Source organism: Martes martes, assembly GCF_963455335.1.
Source record: "Martes martes genome assembly, chromosome: 6".
In the NCBI taxonomy this organism is placed as follows: Eukaryota; Metazoa; Chordata; class Mammalia; order Carnivora; family Mustelidae; genus Martes; species Martes martes.
Window position 1 is genome coordinate 33,815,163 of NC_137893.1, and position 14,509 is coordinate 33,829,671.

The 14,509-nt window shown below is 37.2% G+C and overlaps 1 protein-coding gene across 7 annotated transcripts in view; it reads right to left on the reverse strand.

Moving 5' to 3' along the window:
- The window catches only part of KLHL32 (kelch like family member 32), a gene marked incomplete at both ends in the record, with an annotated part of 191,901 nt that overhangs the window by 1,158 nt on the left and 176,234 nt on the right, over nt 1-14,509 (reverse strand). The gene's annotated exons all lie outside the window — the stretch shown is intronic.

The window sequence follows — 14,509 nt, forward strand, 5'->3', positions numbered from 1 at the left end:
ATGGATAAATTCCTAGAGACATACAATCTTCTAAAATTAAATCAGGGAGAAAATATGAACTGACTGATTACCCATTCAATTTCATTACTAGTAATCAAAAAAAACACAGGACCAGATGGCTTCATAGGTGAATTGAAGCAAGTTAATGCCTGTTCTCAAACTATTCCACAAATATAGAAGAGGAAGGAAAATATCCAAATGTATTCTGTGACTCCAGTATTAGCCTGATACCAAAACCAGACAAGGACATTACCAAAAAAGCGAAGCAAAAAACTACAGGTCAACATACCTGATGAGCATAGATACAAAAGACGCTGAACAAAATTTCAGCAAACTGAATTCACCAGTACATTAAAAAAATCACCATGATCAAATGGATTTATTCTAGAATAAAAAGTGTTAATATTCAAAAGTAAAGCAATGTGATATATCACATTAAGAGGAAAGACTAAAAACCATATCACCTCAAGAGATACAGAAAAGGCATTTGACATAATATAACACCCATTCATGATAACTCCACAAATTGGGTTCAGACAGAACATACCACAACATGATAAACCAAATATGAAAAACTCACAACCAATGTCACACTGAAAAGTGAAAAACTAAAAGCCTTCTCCCTAAGACCAGAAACAAGAAGATCCACTCTTGCACTTTTCAACATAACATTGGCAGGAAGTACTAGCTGCAGCAATCAGAAAAGAAAAAGGGAAGGCATCCAAATTAGTAAGAAGATAAACTATTGCTATTTGCAGATAGATATATTTTCTAATTATAGAAAACCCAAGATTCCACCAAAGGACAGATAAATGAATTCAATAAAGTTGCAGTATATAAAATTAATATACAGAAATGTGTTACATTTCTATATACTAATAATGTAGTAGAAGAAAGAGAAATTTAAAAATCCCATTGGAGACTAGTCCAAGATGATGGCTCAGGAAGACTATGAACTCACTTCTTTCACAGACACACCAAATGTAAACCTATTTGTGGAGCAATTCCTCCTGAAGGAGAAGTGAAAGCTGACTGACTGAACAGCTTCTGCACAAAAACCCACATAACTGCGAGAGAGATGGAGACGTATTAATGAAGATAACCCACAGTCCCAACACTGCGAATAACAATGGGGAGGGATAGTACTAAGGAACTATGAGCAGATGCATCTGCCCTAGGCCACAGAAAGAAAGCCACAAATTAAAAGCAACTAGCTTATAAAGAATCCAGCCCTACCACCACCACACAGCAGGAGAGCAGCAAGAACTCTGCACTGGAGGTACTGGTGAGCACCACTATTTACATTCCCTCTCCACCTTGTTAGCATGGACAGGAATACAGTATACAGGAAGCCTAGCTAGCCTACTGCCACAGTGAGCCCCTGGCCTCTAGCCCACACCAGACCAAGCCATCCAAATAAGACAGCCTCAAGCATGTCACATACCAAGACACCCCTGCTCAGCACTCACTACAGCTACAGCCATCCTGCCAAAGTGACAAAAGCAGAAAACATTGTGGAACACTCCAGGCACATGCTTTTTTTTTATCTCCTAATTCTTGATATGTTTGACACCCCTAGCTCAAGAGACTTTCAGGACTCACCTGCACAGAGCATCCCAGGAGCTCATAGTCTGTACCATGCCTCAACTGTAGCCACCTGACCAGGACAAACCCTGAACCGAATACCCTGAGACAACCTAACCCACACCAGCCATGGCTCTAGTTGCTCTGCCAGAGCATCCCATGAACTAAGCATTCCAGGATACCCCCACCATGCACCCAGTTCAGATACAGCTCTCTTGTCAAGGGACCCACTGTATGGAGCACCCCAGGATGTCCCAGACCATGCTACACCATGGCTCTAGCCACTGCCCCTGCACAGGGTGCTCAGGACACCCCAGCCTGCACCCCTCTTTGCCTCCACCTAACCCACTAGGTGTCCTCCATGCAGAGAACCCCAGCACACTCCAGTTTGCACCAACTGGCTTTAGCTATCCTGCCAGGACACCCTCTGCATGGAGTCGAGGGAATACCCTAGCCCATGCCCACTATAGTTCTAGCCATCCCATTAAGGAAGCCCAGCATGGAATGCCCCAGGACCACCAAGCTCATGCCAGCTACAATTCCAGCCAGCTAGTCTACATAGGTGACCATACACAAGACCATACCTTCAATGTTAGAAGTAGCTGTTCTGCCTAATTAATAAGAATAAACACAAAGGCAGTGTGAGGAGACAAAGGGATTTGCTCCAAATAAGACAAAACCTCAAAAAGTGAATTAGATAAAGTGGAGATAACCAATCTACTCGATAAAGAATTAAAAGTAACGGTCATAAAGAAGATCACCAGACAACAGAGGAGAATGGAAGAACTCAGTGAAAATGCCAACAGAAAATATAAAAAAGAATCAGAGTTAGGAATATAATAAATGAAATATATGCTAGAGGGAATCAACAGTGTCTTTAGATTGATTCATTTATTTTAGAGACAGAGCATGCAAGCAGGAACAGAGGGAGAGGGAAAGAATCTTAAGCAGACTCCCTGCTGAGCATGGAACTCAAAGGGGGGTTGATCTCACAACCCTGAGATCATGCCCTGAGCTGAAATCCAGAGTTGGATGCTCAACTGACTGAGTCATTCAGGCACTCCAACAGTGACTTTAAAATGACATTTTAGACCAGTTGGACATATACAGAACATTCCATCCAAAAACAAGATTAGTCTTTTCAAGTGCACATGGGACATTCTCCAGAGTAGATCATAGGCTAAACCACAATGCAAGACTCAATAATTTTAAGAATGAAGTAATATGCATCTTTTCTGACCACAATGGTATGAAACTAGAAATCAATAACAAGAAAACAAAATGGAAAACACAAATACCTGGAGGTCAAATAAAACACTCTACTACATGACATGGGTCAATGAAGTATTCACAGAGAAAATTTTTAAAGTACTTGGAGACTAAAGTAAATGAAAACACAACAGTCAAAAATCTTAGAACAGCTTTCAGTGTGTCCCAAAGAGGGAAATTTATAGTGACATAGGACTACTTCCAGAAACAATAAAAATCTCAATCTAATTTATATCTATAGGAACTAGAAAAAGAGCAAACAAAACCCAGTGTTGGAAGGGAATAATAAAGATCAGAACAGAAATAAATGTAATAGAGACTAAAATAAATAGGTCAACAAAATCAAGAGCTAGTTCTTTAAAAGATAAAATTGATAGAAAATTAGAGTTTATCAAGAAAAAAGGACAAAAAAAATGAAAAAAAAAAAAAAACTGACACCACAGAAATAAAAAGAATTATAAGACTACTGTGAAAAAATTGTATGCCAAAGAATGAGACCACTTGGAAGAAATGGATAAATTCCTAGAAACAAAGAATCTTCCAAAACCAAATCAGGAAGAAATAGAAAATCTGAACAGACCAATTACTAGTAAGGAAATTGAATTGGTAATGGGTGGGGGTGGGGGGGGTGGAACTCCCAACAAACAAAAGTCCAGGACCTAACAGATTCACAAATGAATTCCACCAAACATTTAAAAAAGAATGGATACCTATTGTCCTCAAACTACTCCAAAAAATAAAAGAGGAAGGAAAGTTTCCAAACACATTCTATGGGACTAGCATTGCTTTGATACCAAATTCAAAGATACTATGGGGAAGAAAAGGAAACCTACCGGCCAGTATCCCTGATGAACAAAAATACAAAAATCATCAACAAAAGATTAGCAAACTGTATTCAACAACACATAAAAGAACCATTCACCATAATCAAGTGGGATTTATTTGGAGGATGTAAGAACGGTTTGATCTTTGTAAATCAATCGACATGATATATCACATTAACAAATGGTAAGTATTGTGATCTCAAGAGATGCAGAAAAAGCTTTTGACAAAATTCATCTGTTTCTGAAAAAATTTCTTAATATCATAATATAGTGGATTTAGAGGGAACATATCTCAATTTGATAAAGGATAACATGAAAACCCACAGCTATGATCTTAATCAATGAGGATACATAGAGCTTTTCCTCTATGAGCACGAATGAAAGAAGAATGTTCACTCTTGCCTCTTATTCAACATAATACGGAAAGACCTAGCTACAGCAATCAGACAGGAATGGCAATAAAGGGTCTACCCATTGGTAAGGAAGAAATTAAGTTGTTGCTCTTTGCAGATGACATAGTACTATACATAGAAAACCCTAAAGACTCCACCTAAAACTATGAGCAATATTCAAAGAATTCACTAAAGTTGCAGGATATAAAATTAATACTTAAAATTATGAGCTGTATATCTGTACACTAATAATGAAGTGGCAGAAAGAGAAATAATTCATTACAATTATACCATAAGGAATAAAATACCTAGTAGTACACTTAACCAAAGATTTGAAAGACCTGTATGCTGAAGACTATGCAACAGTGAGGAAAGAGAATAAAGACAACACAAACAAGTGGAAAGATACACTGTGTTCATGTACTGGGAGAATTAATATCATTAAAATGTCTACAAGACCCAAAGCAATCTACCAATTAAATGTATTCTCTATCAAAATACCAACAGCATTTTTGAAAGAACTAGACCAAATAATCCTAAAATGTTTAAAAAAACACAAAAGACCCTGAATAGCCAAGGAAACTTGACACTAAAGAACTAAGCAGGTGATATCACAATGTAAGATTTCAAGAACTACTACAAAGCTCTAGTAATCAAAACAGTATGGTACTTGCACAAAAATAGACACATAGATCATGGAAGAGAATAGAGCGCCCAGATATAAGCCCACACATATGGTCAATTAATCTACAATAAAGGATGCAAAATACATGGTTTGGAAGAAGACAGTCTACTCAATAAATGGTATGGGGACAACTGGACAGCTACCTGCAAAAGAATGAAACAGAACCCCTTCTTACGTGACACACAAAAATAAACACCAAATGCATTAAAGACCTACATGGGAGACATGAAACTAAAATATCTAGAAGAAACATAGGCAGTAATCTCTCTGACTGTGGCCTTTGCAACATTTTTCTAGATAGGTCTCCTAAGGCAAGGGACACAAAACCAAAAGTAAACTACCAGGACTACAAGAAAAACAAAAGAAAGAAAAGAAAAGCCTTTACACAGCAAAGTAAACCATCAACAAAACAAAAAGACAACCTACTTGATGAGAGAAGATATCTGTAAATGACATATCTTTTAAGGGATTAATGTTAAAAACGTGTAAAGAATTTGTACATCTCAACACCGAAAGAATCAAACAATCTGATTAAAACAATGGTCAAAGGACCTGAATAGACCCTGAGTGAAATAAGCAGAGAGATTCAATTATCATATGGTTTTGCTTATTTGTGGAGCATAAGGAATAACATGGAGGACATGGGGAGATGGAGAGGAGAAGGGAGCTGGGGGAAATTAGAGGGGGAGACGAACCATGAGAGACTGTGGACTCTGAGGAACTGAGGGTTTTAGAGGGGAGTGAGGTGGGAGGTTGGGTGAGCCTGGTGGTGGGTATTGTGGAAGGCACGTATTGCATAGAGCACTGGGTGTGGTGCATAAACAATGAATTCTGGAACACTGAAAAGAAATTTAAAAAAAATAAAAAGACCTACAGATGACAAGCCCATGTAAAGCTGTTCAACACCACTAATCATCAGAGAAACACAAATCAAAACCACAATGAGAAATTGTCCTCTGCCCATTCACACCAATTAGAATGGCTAGTATCAAAAGACAAGAACTTTTGGAGAAAAGGGGACTCTCATGCACTGCTGGTGGGAATATAAACTGGTGCAGTCACTGGAAAACTAGAGTAGAGGAGTTCCTCCAAAAAATTCAAAAAAAAAAAAAAAACAACCATAAGATCCAGTAATTCCAATACTAGGTATTTACTGAAAGAATACAAAAACACTAACTTAAAAATATGTACCCATATGTTTATTGCAGCATTATTTACAATAGTCAAGATATGGAAGCAACACAGTGTCCCATTGGTAGATAATGAATGAAGAAATGGTAGTATACATGATGAAGTATTACTCAGCCATAAAAAGAAAGATATTCCCATTTGGGACAATATGGATGAACCAAGGGAGTTTATGCTAATTGAAATGTCAGAGAAACACATAATATCACATATATGTGGAATTAAGAAATAATCAGAAACAGACCCATAAATACTGAGAACAAATGGATGGGTATCAGAGGGGAGAGGGTGGGACATGAGCAAAATGGGTAAAGTGGATTGAGAGATATAGGCTTCTAGTTACAGAATAAATAAAGCACAGAGAATACATCATAGGGTATATAGTCAATGGTATTAAAATAGTAATGTCAGGTGACAGATGGTAGCTACATGCATGGTGACCATAGCATAATGTATAAGCTTGTTGAATCACTATCTTGTACATCTGAAACTAATTTAACTGTGACTCAACAATACTTTAGTAAAAAAAAATTATAATTGCACCAAAAAGGATAAAATAACTTAGGGATAAATTTATGAAGGTGAAAGACCTATACTGTGTACTCATATATGAAACACTGATGAAAGAAATTGAAGACAAATGGATAGATATACCATATTCATGGTTCAGAAGAACACTGTTAAAATGTCTATACTATCCAAAGTAACCTACAGTTCAAAGCAATGTGACAATATAGATACATTCATCAATGGAAAAGAATTGGAAATTTTAGAAATAAACCCATGCTTAACTGGTCAATTTACCTACAACAATGGGGACAAGATACACAGAGAGGAAAACAGTCTATATAATAAATGGTGCTGGGAAAACTGGACAACTACATACAAAAGAATGAAACTAGATCACTTTTTTAAAAATGTTTTCATTTAAATTCAGTTAATTAACGTATAGTATTTTATTAGTTTTAGAGGTAGAGGTCAGTGATTCATCAGTCTTATATAATACCCAGTGCTCATTACATCACATGCCCTCCTTAACGTCCATCACCCAGGCACCCATCCCCCCAACCCCCACTCTTCAGCAAACCTTGTTTGTTTTCTATGATTAGGAGTCTCTTATGGTTTGTCTCCCTCTCTGATTTTATCATGTTTTATTTTTTCTTCTCTTCTCCTATGACCCTCTTGTTTTGTTTCTTAAATTCCACATATGAGTGAGATCATATGATAATTGTATTTCTCTGATAGACTTATTTTGCTTAGCATAATACCCTCTAGTTCCATCCATGTCCTTGCAAATGGCAAAATTTCATTTTTTATGGTTGAGTAGTATTCCATTATGTATATATACCCCCATCTTCCTTATCCATTCATCTGTCAATGGATAGCTAGGCTCTTCCCACCGTTTGGCTATTGTGGACATAGCTACTACAAACATTGGGGGTACAGGTGCCCCTTTGGATCGCTACATTTGTATCTTTGGGATAAATGCCTAGTAGTGCAATTGCTGGGTCACAGGATAGTTCTATTTTCAACTTTTTGAGGAACCGCCATACCGTTTTTCAGAGTGGCTGCACCACCTTGTACTCCCACCAACAGTGTTAGAGAGTTCTCCTTTCTCCACATCCTTGCCAACATCTGTCATTTCCTGACTTGTTAATTTTAGCCATTCTGACTGGTGTGAGGTGGTATCTCATTTTGGGTTTGATTTTATCTCCCTGTGATATTGAGCATTTTTTCATGGATCTATTCACTGTTTGGATGTCTTCCTTGGAGAAGTGTCTGTTCATGTCCTCTGCCCATTTCTTGACTGAATTATTTGTTCTTTGGGTGTTGAGTTTGTTAAGTTCTTTATATATCTTCGTTGCTGGCCCTTTATCTGATAATGTCATTTGCAAGTATCTTTTCTCATTCTGTCAGTTGTCTTTTGGTTTTGTTGGCTATTTCCTTTGTTGTTCATAAGCTTTTTATCTTGTTGAAGTCTCAGTAATTCATTTTTGCCTCTGGAGATATGTCTAGCAATAAGTTGCTGTGGCCAAGTTCACAGAGGTGGCTGCCTGAGTTCTCTAGGATTTTGACAGGTGTCTGTCTTACATTTAGGCCTTTCATCCATTTTGAACCTCTTTTTGTGTGTGGTGTAAGAAAATGGTTCAGTTTCATTCTTCTGAATCTGGCTGTCCAATGTTCCCAACACCATTTGTTGAAGAGACTGTCGTTTTTCCATGGGATATTCTTTCTGCTTTGTTGAACATTAGTGGACCATAGAGTTGAGGGTCCATTTCTGAGTTCTCTATTCTGTTCCACTGATCTATGTGTCTGTTTTTTTGTGTCAGTACCATACTGTTTTTGATTATTACAACTTTGTAATAGAACTTAAAGTCAGGAATTGTGATACCATTAGCTTTGGTTTTCTTTTTCAACATTATTCTGGCTATTTGGGGTCTTTGGTGGTTCCGTACAAATTTTAAGATTATTTGTTCTAGCTCTGTGAAAAAAGTTGATGGTATTTTGATAGGGATTGCATTGAATGTATAGATTGCTCTAGGTAACATAGACATTTTGGCAATATTTGTTCTTCCAATCCATGAGCATGGAAAGTTTCTCCATTTCTTTGTGCCTCCCTCAATTTCTTTCATGAGTGTTCTATAGTTTTTAGAGTATAGATCCTCTGTACTCTACAGATTCTCTGCCTCTTTGGTTAGGTTTATTCCTAGGTATCTTACAGTTTTGGGTGCAAAATGGGATTGATTCCTCAATTTCTCTTTCTTCTGTTTGTTAATGTGCAGAAACACAACTGATTTGGATTTTTTTTTTTTTGTCTGATTTCTGAGGCTAGGAATTCTAGTACTATGTTGAACAACAGTGGTAGAATGCTTCATCCCAAAGGTTTCATTTTCATTTGTTTCCATGAATTTTGTTTTAATTCTTCATTAATTTCCTGGCTGACTGATTCATTCTTTAGTAGGATGCTCCATGTATCAGCCTCCGTGTATCTGAGTTCTTTCCAAATTTCCTCTTGTGACTGAGTTCAAGTTTCAAAGCACCTTGGTCTGAAAATACGCAGGGAATGATCCCAGTCTTTTCGTACTGGTTGAGGCCTGATTTGTGACCCATGAAACTGGATCACTTTCTTACACACACAAAAATAAACTCAAAATGCATTAAAGACCTAAATATGAAGACCGAGATGATAAAAATGCTAAAAGAAAATACAGGAGTAATTTTGTAGACATCAGTCTCAGCTATATATTTATGAATAGGTCGTCTCAAGCGAGGGAGACAAAAGCAAAAATAAACTACTGGAATTATATCAAAATATAAAGTTTTTGCACAACAAAAGAAACTATTAACAACAACAAAAAAAAGCCTACTGAATGGGAGAAGATATTTGCAAATGATATACTGATAAAGTGTTGATATCCAAAATATATAAAGAACTGATACAACTCAACACAAAAAGAACAATCAAATTTAAAAATGGTCAGAGGACCTGAACAGACTTTTCCCCGAAGAACAGAGAGATTGCCAAAACACACCTGAAGAGACTCAACATCACTAATCACCAGGGAAATACAAATCAAAACAACAATGAGACATCACCTCACACAAGTCAAAATGGCTAGTATTAAAAGAAGATCTAAGAAGTTTTGGTGAGCAAGTGCAGAATCAGGAATGCTCCTGCACTACTGGTAGGAATGACACTTGGTACAGCCACTGTGAAAAACATAGAGGTTCCTCAAAAAACTAACAATAGAAATGCCAAGTGATCCAGTAATTCCACTACTGACTCTTGACCCAAAGAATATGAAAACACTAATTTGAAAAGATATATGCATTCTTACCTTTATTGCAGCATAGTTTACAATAGCCAAAATATAGACCCATGTAGGTGTCCATCAACACAGGAATGGATAAAGATGTGATTACACACACACACAGGAATATTACACAGACATAAGAATAAAAATAAATGAGATCTTGCCATTTGGGACAACATGGGTGGACCAAGAGGGTATTATGCTAAGTGAAATAAGTCAGACAGAAACACAAATACAGTATGATTTCACTTATATGTGGAATCTAAAAACAAACACACAAATGAACAAATAAGAAAACCAGACTTTTAAGTACAGAGAACAAAGTGGTGGTTGCCGGAGGGGGAAGCAGTCTAGTGAAACAGGAAAAATAGATAAAGGGGATTAGGAGGCACAAACTTACAGTTATAAGTCCTGAAGCTAAAAAGTACAGCATAGGGCATCTAGTCAATAATATTGTAGTAAACTTACATGGTGACAGATGGTAAGTATGGTCATGGTGAGCACTGACTAATGTATAAAATTTCAAATCAATATGCTTTATAGCTGATACTAATACAATCTTGTATGTCAATTTAAATTTAAAAATTTAAAGTCTTGTACCACTTAAATAACTTGTCAAAACTAGTTAGTAAGTACTGGATATATTGGTTTACAAATTCTCATCTATAAAGTGAAAACAGCATCAACCTTGCAGCTTTGTTCTGAGAATTGGTGACATCTAACATAGTGTCTAGGACATAAGAGTGTTATATCACAGCTCAGTAGCAGATTCAAATTCAGTTCAGTTGAGTCTGGATATTTTTCCCCAATTATTTCCCCTTTAAGCTCGAGTTCATCTCTTTCATTATATGGAAGAGTCTTTGTTAGTCTGGACTTGCTGTCACCGCACTGAATCCTGCTTAATTTTAATACGAGTCTTCAACTTATAATGGGGTTATGTTCCAAGAAACCATAATAAATTGCAAATATCAAAAGACAAAAATGCATTTAATACACCTAACTTACCAAACATCATAGCATAGAAAGCTTGAGTTAAATGTGTTCAAAGTAGTCACATTAGCCTACAGTTAGGCAAAATTATCTAACCTAAAGCCTAATTTATAATAAAGAGTAGGGGCACCTGAGTGGCTCAGTTGGTTAAGTGTCAATTCTTGGTTTCAGCTCAGTTCAGGATCTCACAGGACATGGGATCTAGCCAATGTGAGGCTATGCACTCAGCGGGGAGTCTGCTTGCAGATGCTCCCCCTCTGCCCCCCACCACTTGTGCACACTTGTTCTCTCTCTCTCTAAAATAAATAAATCTTAAAAAAATATTAATTGAGCATTGAGTATCTATGTAATTGAGTACTATACTGAAAGTGAAAAACAATGGTTATGTGAGTACAGAATAGTGCTGAGTATATTGATGGTTTACCCTCATGATTGCGTGCCTGCCTAGTTGCTGTGGCTCACTGCCACTGTCCAGCATCATGAGCATATTGTACTGTATATCACTAGCCTGGAAAAAGATCAAAATCCAAAATTCAAATTGTGGTTTCTGCTGAGTGTGTATTGTTTCTGCATTACTGTAATGTAGAAAAATCGTTAAGTCAAGCCATCTTAAGTCAGGGACCATATGTGTATTAGAAAAATTCTTTCTTAAAGAAAGCTGGTCATATCCTACTTGTTGAACCCATCAGGCCCTTTCCAAGCCTCAACTTTCTTTACCTCTCTTTGTTTGGCCTTCCTCTAACCTTATTTGAAACTTTCATTTCTCAGATCCCATGATTAAAAAAAAAAAAAAAATTGTTCTTAATTGACACTGTCCTGTTAATACCCACGTTTGGTCCCCTTTTTTCCACCTGCATCCTAAGTGTACACATGCCTTAATATCCCAACCGCAGGCCTCTTGGCACTCTTCTTTAATGATTTTGTCCAATCCTGCCCTTATCTATCACTTAGGTGGATAACTGTTAAGACTTTAATGACAAAAATCATTCTTTAGATGAAAGGAGCCCTTGAGATTTGGGGATCCAAGTGCATTAAGGGGGAAATCACTACAGCCTAAAATAAAAGATCAAACTTCTATTTTTTCCGCAAATGGACATTTAGCTATTCCATCCCATTTGTTGAACAAAATACACAAGCTCTACTAATTTAAAATATTTTTATTATATGCTACAAACCTTTTTTTGTTCTCTTTTGCTGGTTTGTGCATCATCCTGCTGTACCACATTACAGTTTGTCTGACTGGGTAGGGCAAGTCTCCCTCATGCAGTGTTAAAAAAATATATGAAAATTCGTTTTCATATATTTAACTTTCCTAGAGAAAATTTAAAATCAATTTGACAAGTATTATCTCCCTATCCTGGAAGAAGAAGGAACGTCCCAGTGGGATTTCAATTCGTATTTCATTACATATAGAAACCAAAGACCTTTCACTATTTACCTCAATTATATAAGAGTAAATGTTGTCTTCAATGCATAAAGAAGAATATGTAGATACTGAGAAAGTGAAGTGACTTGCTCAAGGTCATACAGTAAGTGGTAGAGCCAACAGGTGAACTCTCAATTGCAACTAAAGAGAGAACAAAGATTTTGTGCCATGCACAATATTCCCTCCCCAACTGAATACATTTTTAGAAGACAAAATATCAGTTGAGGTCATCATCCAGAGAGCTTTTGTCTGGCTTCCTGGGCCCACAGAGACTGCATATGTTAAGCAGATGTAATTTATTTAATCTGTGAGAAGGGAAAAGAAGTTTTGGCAGTATTTCTCCAAAACACTCCCCTGTAAACTGGCAGAAAGAAGGCGTTTGGGAGAACGAGGTGCCAGCTTGGCAGCATATCCTCCAGCCAAAAGGAAGTAATTGTAAATGAAGAGCAGTGGAGGTGATCTGGAAATACAGACTAATCACTTGCACACTTATGCAGCTGCTCCCTTATGTGCTGCTCATCCACAGCACGTCAGGCTAGAGTCAACCCCTGTGCCAGATGATTCTTACACACCCACTAATTAACAAGAGCCCTTCCCTTACGAATCTATCCTTAGCTTTTTCCATGAGTTATTATCACTAACAAGTCCAAATCTCTGTCTTTAAACAAGCATTAATTTAAGAGCATCTCAGCTTTTCTCTTGTTTGGGTTGCTCTTGTAATGGATCAAGTAGTCTATGCTAAGTCAAGTAGTAGAAGGAAATAAAATAGCATATTTCTCAATGTCTGAAATGCTTCATCCCTATGTGGCTGAATCCTACAAGTAACAAAGAAGCTTTGATTGGAGTTCAGAAGAGGCAGCCTAAAGAAACTGGTTATTTTCTAGTATTTTCAAGAGCAAAAAATGACTTAAGTCCTTCTGGATATTAAAGGACCAATATCTCTGAACTAGTTAAGTATGATGTTCATTAATCTTAATCAACCATGCCTTTAGAATCTAAGGATTATATAGATGTGTGACTAATTAAAAACGTAAACTTTGATATATTTAGCCTATGTACTATTTTCTCCACCACATTTTCCTGTACTTTTTAACCTGTTGGTTTGTGGTTAGAAATTTTTACTGTCTAATCCATTTCCTCATAAAAATGATTCCACTCTCTCACCTACCTTCTCTGATAGATATTCTTCCTGCAAGCCATAAAGAAGCAGTTGCCTCTGAACATATAAGTAGCCTCTGCAACCATCAATATATCACTGTTATTTAACCAAAATAAATAGTTCCTTAGTCATGCATAAAGTAGGCAAGTATTTGATTGTGCAACTACAGTTCAGAATGAATAATACAACCTATAACCAGTTGTCAATAACTAAAATGAAACATGATATATGACAAGTGTATAATCTATGAAGACTTCCATTCCAAACATCTATTTAAGTCACGACCCAAATGCTTATATGGACACTTATTACCCCTAAATAGCAAAGGCTCCTAAAAGCCTTTCTCAATTTTATATGTTCAACATAGCACCACTGTATCCGCCATGGGAATAAACATTTTCAAAATGACTGATTTTATACATCAAAATGGCTGTTGGAACACAGATCTAACCATAATTTTGGCTTTCTAAGAAACAAATATATTAAGCCTTTGGGGAAGATTGAGGTTAAGAGGATCCTAGGTTCACCTTGTCCCATGGATACACCTAGATAATGCCCACATCAGTGTAAATAACCCAGAAAATGACCGAAGAGTCTCAACAGGGAAATGTAGAAAAAAGCCCACATGGAAGAGGGAAGGGAGGGTGGAGATGTGGTTGGGAGCCAAATTAACATGCAGGACAGTCTGTGGGTGGAAGCAGTGCTGTAGCACAAGAGGGGAAGTAGCAGACCCCACACCAGGTACCCCAGGCATAAGGGGACCTCTACTGGGAAGTCAAGTCCCCACAACATTTGGCTTTGAAAGCCAGAGGGGCTTCACTTCCTGAGTTCTTAAAATTAGTGGAGCTTAACACCTAGAACTTTGAAAAACAGCGTACTCAGCTCTGGGAGAACAGGATGGCAATAGGAAATGGTGTCTACACCCTTAAAGATACATCATAAGAGGGTGCCTGGGTGGCTCAGTGGGTTAAGCCTCTGCCATTGGCTCAGGTTGTGATCTCAGGGTCCTGGGATCGAGTTCTGCATCGGGCTCTCTGCACCTACTTGTGATCTCTCTCTGTCAAATAATAAATAAAATCTTAAAAAAAAAAAAAGGTACATCATAACAGACCCACTGAGATACAGTATAGAAACAGCAGTTTGAAAGTTGCTTGGGGTATATGAGCTAGAGATGTGT